We start from the raw sequence: 8,483 nt of genomic DNA on the forward strand, positions 1-8,483 counted from the left end.
TTTTGTAGCAGGATGGTTATCTGCATAAGTTCAATAACACCTGCTGCCTTGTATCAGAAATTGGAAATACTCATTATTGCCAGGGCTTTGACTGGAATATCATTTCTGAAGATATGACCAGAAAGCTATGGAACTAAGGTAGATCTCAAGAGAGCCAAAAGAAGCTCTTGGAAATATTGCTGTCACCATAAACAGTTCTGCCTAACAGGGAAGATTAGAGAAGCCCTATGAAAGAATTTGTACCTTAAAATAACCTGAACGTTTTCAGCTCAGCATTGTAAGCAGTAGAAATTACCAAAAAAAAAAAGCAGCCACAACCAGAGGATTACCTTGAGAAAGACTTTATAGGAAGAAAAAGAGACTAACAGGTGGTAAACTACAGAATACTTGGTAGGCAGAACTGAGTTGGGAAGGTTCATGTGTGAATTGAATTGTGTGCTGGGTGTTTGCTTCTCAACAGTTTGAGTAGTTGACATGTAAATAGTTTCTCAAAAATATTTAAAACCATACTGTCTCTGTTATAGAGGCACAAAATTATAACAAATAATTCGAAAGTTATCTTTAAGATTCAGTTTTTTGAAAATTTTGTAAGTTGTTTATTAACTGTCAAGAACAATGGAGTTGAGCAAAAATTTATTGATATATAAAGTAAATGTTTGTAGGATAATGTAAATAAATAAACAAATGGGAAAAAAAAAAAAGAAGTGTCACACAGTGGTGCAGTGCTAAACATGACAGTACACAAGGCTCATCTACATGGGAAGGTTCCACATTCCCATCGGAAGACCTGAGTATGCCAGGCACTTGCGCATCTATGATCCAGGGCTGGCTGAAGCTGGAGGTAGATTACAGTATCAAGGCTACTGGGTGCTGTCTCTCTCCATCTTATTCATGAAAGAAATAAATAATAAACTTAAAAAAAAAAAGACCACCAAGAAAAGCAAAACATCCTATTCAATTTTTTTAATCCAATTTTAGACTTCGGTCATGTCCAAATATTTCTTTGATTCAATAATCAGAATTGATATAAATAAAATAAAACCCACTGAACTCTCATAGTATCACACATATCTAGTGGTCTAGTGTTGCTTAATGGGGCCTATATAATAAGAATTATAATCTGAACATATGATCTGGCCTACCATTAAATAAAATTTATATAAATTTATAATAAATTTACATAATTGGCATATTATGGTATAAAATTTATAATGCCGATACTATTTATTGGTTTTCATCATTTTTAAAATTGGCTATAGGGCACATGTAGTCACTGAAGAGAGAGACAGGGAAAGGGAGAAAGCAGCTGCCTTTCCCTTATCTCTACTGCATGGTCCCTCCCCTTACAATAACATCAAGCTGTTACTGACATGATGAGTTTCCTGACTCTCACTCTAACTTGGATTTCCTTCATTAAGAGTATGTGAAAGTTTCTAGATCTCTCTCATACCATATAAGAACAATGGGAAACAGAGAGGGTGTTATCCTTGGCCCTCTCTCTGCCTGAATACACTATTTGCTTCTTCCCTGGTAGTCATTCCATGCTGGCAGAGGGCCAGGTACAGAGCAATCATATAATAAGAGGCTGTGCAGGTTCCAACCTTAAGCAGTCTGGCTCCAGAGGCTGTGCTATTCTGCCTCTCTTGATTTCTAAAACACAGGTGATTAGAGAGCCCTTCTATTACTCCCAGTGACTATTTGGAAAGTACTAACATCTTTCAAAACCTAGGAACTATTACCAATTCCACACTTGATGTTCGGCACAGTTTTTCTTCTCTTCCGGATTGCTAATCTTAAATGTTATTATAGCCACAACAACATGTAAAATTATACAGTAAGCAAGGTGAGTCTCCAAAAGTTCCTCAGTCTACTTCCCACTTGAATAATGTACCTGTGCCCTCACACCAAAACATTCCATCTCATGACTGAGACTGCGCTCTCCCTGGATCTTCCATACTTCCAAACCCATCAAAATACACCTAACATGCGGACCAGCAGTTGACCTAATGACTATGTTGCTGGACGCTAGTGTAGTTGACCACGGTTTGAGTCCCAGACCTGGTGGCTTAAACTCACACTGGGCGCATGTGCATGCATGCCCAAGATCCTAAGAGAAGAATGGAGGAGAAGGAATTGCGGAGTGGCCATCCCTCTTGGGGGGTGATTTCTCACTTTCTGTCTCTCTGTATCTCTGATTTCTAGCAAGCGCACACATCCTATAGCAAAAAAACCTTTCCAGAAAAAAAAATATATATATGTATGTGTATATATATATGTATGTATATACCTAATATGGATTCCATAACTTCCACAGAGCGTTCTTTGTAAGAAACTATGTAACCTGATAAACTACTCAAGTTAATAAGTATGCATCTGGCACTCAAAAAACAAGTTACTGTAATAGTGGTCATTTTGATAAGATAAATTTCAATAATATAGACTTGTATAGCTCAAATATCACTACATTAAAAACCATTACACCAGTTCTGTGAATCAGTTTTATTCTTTATTTTTTCTTTTAATTATAACACATCAAATTAAAATACTGTATATCCTATGTTTTCATTCTCATTAGTCTAAAAATCCCAAGTGAGAAAATAGCAACTCCAAGTATTGGGTAGTCGGGAATGTTATGAAACAATTTTTGCATAGAAAAACAGAAAAATGTGTCATAACTTTATTGATGACCTAATAGCTTTAAAATTTTAAAGTAAAATGTTGGGACCAGCAATTGGCATAATGGCTACGTCACTGAACTCCCATGTAGTCGACCGCAGTTGGAGTCCCGGACCTGGTGGCTTAAACTCACACTACTGGGCACGCGTGCGTGCATACCCAAGATCCCAAGAGGAAAATGAAGGAGAAGGGACTGCAGCATGGCCATCCCCTCTGGGGAGTGATTTCTCACTTCTGTTTGTTATAGCAGTCATAGAAAAAAAAAAAAAAAAAAGGTAGAATGTCAGTCAAATACAAATAAAATGAAAAAAATTTAAAAATAAAGGCTATGGTCCATCTTATTATAAAGCATAATCAAATAACATCCTAAACAGATTAGGAAGATCATAAAATCGAGACCTGTCAAAAGACACAGCTGTAAGTCAACTGCACAAGGCAGTATAAACCAATAGTTAAAAGGATAGACTCCCATGTTAAAGGTCAGGTACATCTCAAGTTCAAATTCTTTTGGTAGGTCCCACCCCCTATTACTGAACCTCTGTGTCTCTGTGCCTCAGGTTTAGTTCAAATCCTGGCTCTACACCTCTGTTCCTCAAGTTTGTTTGTTTGTTCAAAAAATTATTTTATTGTATGTATGTATTATTATTATTATTTTAATTTGCTATTGAGAATGTACCAAAGAGAGACAGAGAGAGAGAGAGGAAAAGAGAGGAAAATTGAGAAAGCAAGTCATCACATCTGGGACTCAAAACACAGTTAGCCATGTGGGAGTCCAAAACTTTAACCACCACGCCACCTGCTGGCCCCAGTTCCTCAGGTTTTAAAAAGAATAAAATGAAATACCTTGACATTTTTGGATCATTGTGAAAATTAAATGTGATAACATGTTAACTACTTCTAGAATATTACCTGGTAGATAGCAAGTCAACACATCTTACCTATTGTTCATGCCCAACCATTCCTACTAAGACACCTTCAGGATCTGTAACAATCTCCCTTAGAATCTATCAAATTTTTAACAATACTAAATCAAAAATCTTCATTGTTTTCTCTGAAAGAGCATCTTCAAGCTTTAAAATCCTTTCCTCTTTATTTTCTTCCCCCCAATTCCTTCATGAATATGGGAGATGGTAGATAACTGGGTTATCATTTGAAGACTCAAGACTCTTTTTAGTCTTTTTATAATAAAACTCTCTTCTAGATATAATACAAAAGACAGATTGCTCTATGGATTGTGAATGTTACAAAGAGTTCACAAAGTATAATGTAATTTTGAGATTCATAAAAGAACAAACAGTTACTGTAGAGAAAAGATAAGAAATGATGCAGAAGTCTATTAGCCTGTCCAAAAAGTAGTGAATTCAGTAATAAAACACAGAAGGTAGAGATCTTCATGGATTATAGTCACTCACATCACTAACAACAGAGAAGATATTTTTCATACATTTTTTCTTAATAACTGAAAAAAACCTTTTTCTTCACAATACTGGATAGGTGGCATACCAGGCAAAGACAATTCCTTCAGTCACAAATTTTCTAGAATAGAAAAACCTAAAGGTTCACATGTTCTGCCATGCATATCCCTTATTCAAAGCTTTAAAAATATTAGGCATCTAGCCTTCCTGACAGCCTATAACATTAAGCAGTAATATACTTGAGCCTTTCTTTTTTTCTTTTAGTTGGTATAAGAGATACTTATAGAGAGGGAAAGTGAGAAAGCATCTCTCAGGGGGATGGCCACACCTCAATCCCTTTTCTTCCATTCTCCTTTTGAGGTTTTGGGCACTCATATGTGCGTGGTGTGTTTTTCAAACCACCAGGCTCAAGACCCAACCATGCAGTCAGCCATGTGAGATCCACTTGCCCTAACCATCATCACCAGCTGGCTATGAGAACCTCCCTTCTATCAGAAGACATTAAGCTTAACTGAAATTTGGCTATCCATTCAAAACTCTGATTCTACGAAATTTAAATACTATGGGTCTACTAGATGGATCAAGAAGATATAGTGACAAATTTATCGAAATATTTTTTAAAGAGCTAGAGACAAGTGTTTTAAATAATTCTATATTTGTTGAAGTCCTCCTATATGTTAGATACTGAGGTGCATGCTTTCTAATACATTATACAATTTCATTCTCCCAACAATTGTGTTGGGTAAGGTTTGTCCTCATTTTACAAATGAGAAAACTAAGGTCCAGTGATTTGCCCAAGGATGTGTTGCTTGTATAAGATGCAGTTAGAACTCCAATTCAAATTTTCTGACCCCAGTTCAATGCTCTTGTTTTAACTGCACCATTGTCACTTGGAAAATTCAAGTACAGATATATGTCCTTACAAAAAGGATACATTCTGAGAAATGTGTTGTCAGGCAAGTTTGTCACTGTGCAATCATCACAGTATACATACAGGAACCTAGATGTATAGCCTACTACACACCTAAGCCACATGGTGTACCTGTGTGTTTTTTATGGGGCCACCATCCTGTATTTGGTCCATTGTTGACCAAAACATCATTATGCAGCACATGACCATACTCTAAATCTTAGCTCTTAGAAGATGTGCCAATCTTTTTATCAGGCGAAAGGCAACAGTTGTGACTGGAGAAGAAAAATTCACCATATTATAAAAAAAGACTTACTGTGCTTAAACTGACAATTTATTCAGTCTAATTTAAATGCTTTTGTTCATGCTGTCTGCCTCCTTAGACACCCATTTATCTTTAGATACAGTCTACACCAAGACATAACTCAATAATTACATCCTCCAAGAAAGTTTTCCAGATTAAATTATTTGCTTCCCTCCTCCCAGATGAAATCTCACTGCTTGTATCTGGTCTGGACTACATTATCCCATACTCCTATTGTTCTCCAGTCATATATTCAGAACTACCCTTTTTCATTCCATAAACTAATGAGCATTTTGATTGTCAATGGTGAGCAAAATAGGAAAGGTCCTTGCTATCATGGAGAGTTTTTGTCTAGAACTTTAACAAAGGTAAAAGTAATATAGCATATAAAATTATGATGTTCCAGGGCAAGGCTTTCTTTCCTACTCTCTAAAGAAAACTCTCTCCCTTGCAAGCTTGGTAACACTTAGATGTATTGTTTTCCAACATTATTTTGGAAACATTCTATCTTAATAGCAATACCCAAAGCATACTTTAATATTTGTATTATACATTATAAATATATATGTGTGTGTGTATATAGGTGTGTGCGTGTGTGTGTGTGTGTATATATATATATATATTATACATTATAATGTATATATATATATACATTAAGCATTTATAGGGATGATCTTGGAGCATCAGGTGATTTATAAGAAGATATAAATCTTACAAACATCTTCAAGGACAAAAATTCCTTCTACCATGCCTTCCATATAAGACCACCAATTTCATGCCTTTGTGAAGTCATATGAGGGGTGGGGACCAAGGTGGGAAAAAGAATAGATCTAAAATCTCTCAGGGGTTGCCCACATATTGAAATCAAATCTGCACGTATTAGTCCAGATATATCTTCCCATATCCCATCTACAAGAAAACCGTATGTCAGCCACAATTGTGCCAATCAGGTAATTCTAATCTCCCTGCACCCAGCCACTTTCATTCAATAAAAGAAGTATATTTCTCAGAGGTTTTTAAATTTGCTATATTTATGTCTTATTTGTAAGTCACATTCATAAGAATAAAATAGGACCTACATCTTCTACTTATAAATCACCTGATGCTCCAAGATCACCCCATTAATGTTTTCCACATTCGATATTATAATACAAATAATAAAGTATACTTCAGGTATTGTTATTAAGAGAGATCATTTCCAAAATAATAATAGAAAACTACATCTAAGTATCAACTTTTTACTTCCTATTTTACGCTTTGATTTAAGTAACCTGCCTTTTAAGGCTTATTTTAAAGCTAAGCAAAGCTGAAATGTACTAAAAGCATGCACTGGTTAGAATCCTTCAATTTATCCTTTGAAATGAAAGATCCCTTTGTAATGCATATTTTACAAATTCATAACTTCATTTTTCTTAAAGTAAACTTAAATATAACTTCATTACACAGACTCGTAATTTATTCCCCGAAGTATATTTTAAGGTTTCCAATTTTAAAATGAACCAAAAAACTAAATATTGTCAAATATATAAATATGTGCCATAAACGTTGTAAAAAAATTTAATTGCCTCTACATTTTACCAGAAAAATTTAGCAGCATCTCTCCATAGATCAGAGCTTTAATAATCATTATGAGTTAATGAAAAAGAAATAAACCGTGACCATTTTTAATTAAACAAACATTTCTAAGCTCCTGTGTACAATGCATTGTGGCTCAAACGGTTCACATGGAACTTGACCGCACAACTTAATCTCCATAATTAAAGACCTAGTAGCTCTTATGTTTCATCTTCTCCCTGTTCCTTTGAACAGGCCATATTGTAGTCATTCCATTCACAGTTGTAATCAAAAAACAAAAAGTAACAAATATTTGAAATAAATTTTTAACAGAGGACATCTAAATTGCATGGCCTTCCCCTTAGCTTCTCCAACCTGTTTTATAAAACCAGCATGACCTTAATAATTTTACTGCAAAACAGGTTCTAGCAAGCACATAAACTGATCACAGTCTCTCAGCATGATCAAGTTTAGATGAAACCCTAACAAGCAATTCGCCCAGGTTCCTCCATAACTCTTGCTCTCTCTGGACTCCTAAGGCAGACAAAAAAACTGTTCAAATGATTATCTGAAAAGATCTACAGTGGCACAAATTTGCTGCCACTGTTTCAAGTAAAGTAAATGAAAAGCTAACTCTACCATACACAGGACAGTCTACTACTACTTAGATGTCATTTCAGTCTCCCAGCAGCAAAAGGCAAAAAATTTCATTAAATTCTTTATTTAAAGCAAACTGCTTATATCATTAGTCAGGTAAGTTTTCCCATCTGTTTAAGTAGAATCCCAAATTACCTATTATTTCATACAGCATTCAGATAAAATGCGATTAGGTTATGGTCTCCCAACGCAGCTGTCTCTCATAAAGAAGTGTTAAAGGACTTTTGTGAATGGAAAACAGGCATATACTGTTACTGTTGCTTCCCTCCAGCCGGTCCTGAGTGGGTGGCTCAGTGAGCACGCTCCATGTGAAGCTCCTTGGGATCTGATCCCATTCTCGAGAGAGAGCTTAAAAATAGACATTAAATGCAAAAGTATAGCAAAGGCTTCGCCTCTCCTCCTACGTTACAGGAAGGCCAGGGAACTGAGGTTCAGAGGAACAGCAGCGTGTCACTGGGCTCTGCAAAGGCGGGTGCGGTCTGCGGTGCGCGGCACAGCCTCCTCTGGGCTGTCACAGGGAGCCTCGCCTTAACCGCACCGAGCGACAAAGCGCCAGCTCTCCCGGGCGGGCGCAGGGGCTTCCGGAAGGGTCGTGCCGGGCGCTCTGTCAAACTTCAGGAGGGGGCAGACAACCTGGACCCGCAAAACGCTCCGGCCGCCCCCGCCCGCGTTCCCCTGCCGCGGCTGTAAGGCTGCAGACGCACCTACCGTGGGCCCCAAACCACTTCACCCTGCAGCCTTTCCGATCCTCGCGTCCGAACGAGACAAAGGAGTGCAAGAGGAACTCCTCAGAGCGGGGTGGCCAGCAGTCCCCGAAAGCCCCAGCTCGGAACCTGAGAAGAAAGGGACGCGGTCGCACCCCCCCATTCGGGGAACGGCGCCACACTCACCGGTGCGGAGCCCCGGGAGAGGTGGGGTGCCAGCAGCCGGCTCCTCCCGGGTCGGGGCGGCGGCGGGGCCGGGGCCC

At 37.8% G+C, this 8,483-nt stretch overlaps 1 protein-coding gene across 1 annotated transcript in view; it reads right to left on the bottom strand.

The window, feature by feature from the left end:
• OSBPL8 (oxysterol binding protein like 8) overlaps positions 1-8,482 on the bottom strand; it is a 180,724-nt gene extending 172,242 nt beyond the window's left edge. The window contains exon 1 of the mRNA XM_006142849.3: positions 8,407-8,482. The gene's annotated coding sequence lies outside the window, so the exon portion shown is untranslated. The remainder of the gene's footprint in view (positions 1-8,406) is intronic.
• Between the last annotated feature and the right edge of the window lies 1 nt (position 8,483).

This window comes from Tupaia chinensis, unplaced genomic scaffold (genome assembly GCF_000334495.1).
Source record: "Tupaia chinensis unplaced genomic scaffold, TupChi_1.0 Scaffold000085_1, whole genome shotgun sequence".
In the NCBI taxonomy this organism is placed as follows: domain Eukaryota; kingdom Metazoa; phylum Chordata; class Mammalia; order Scandentia; family Tupaiidae; genus Tupaia; species Tupaia belangeri.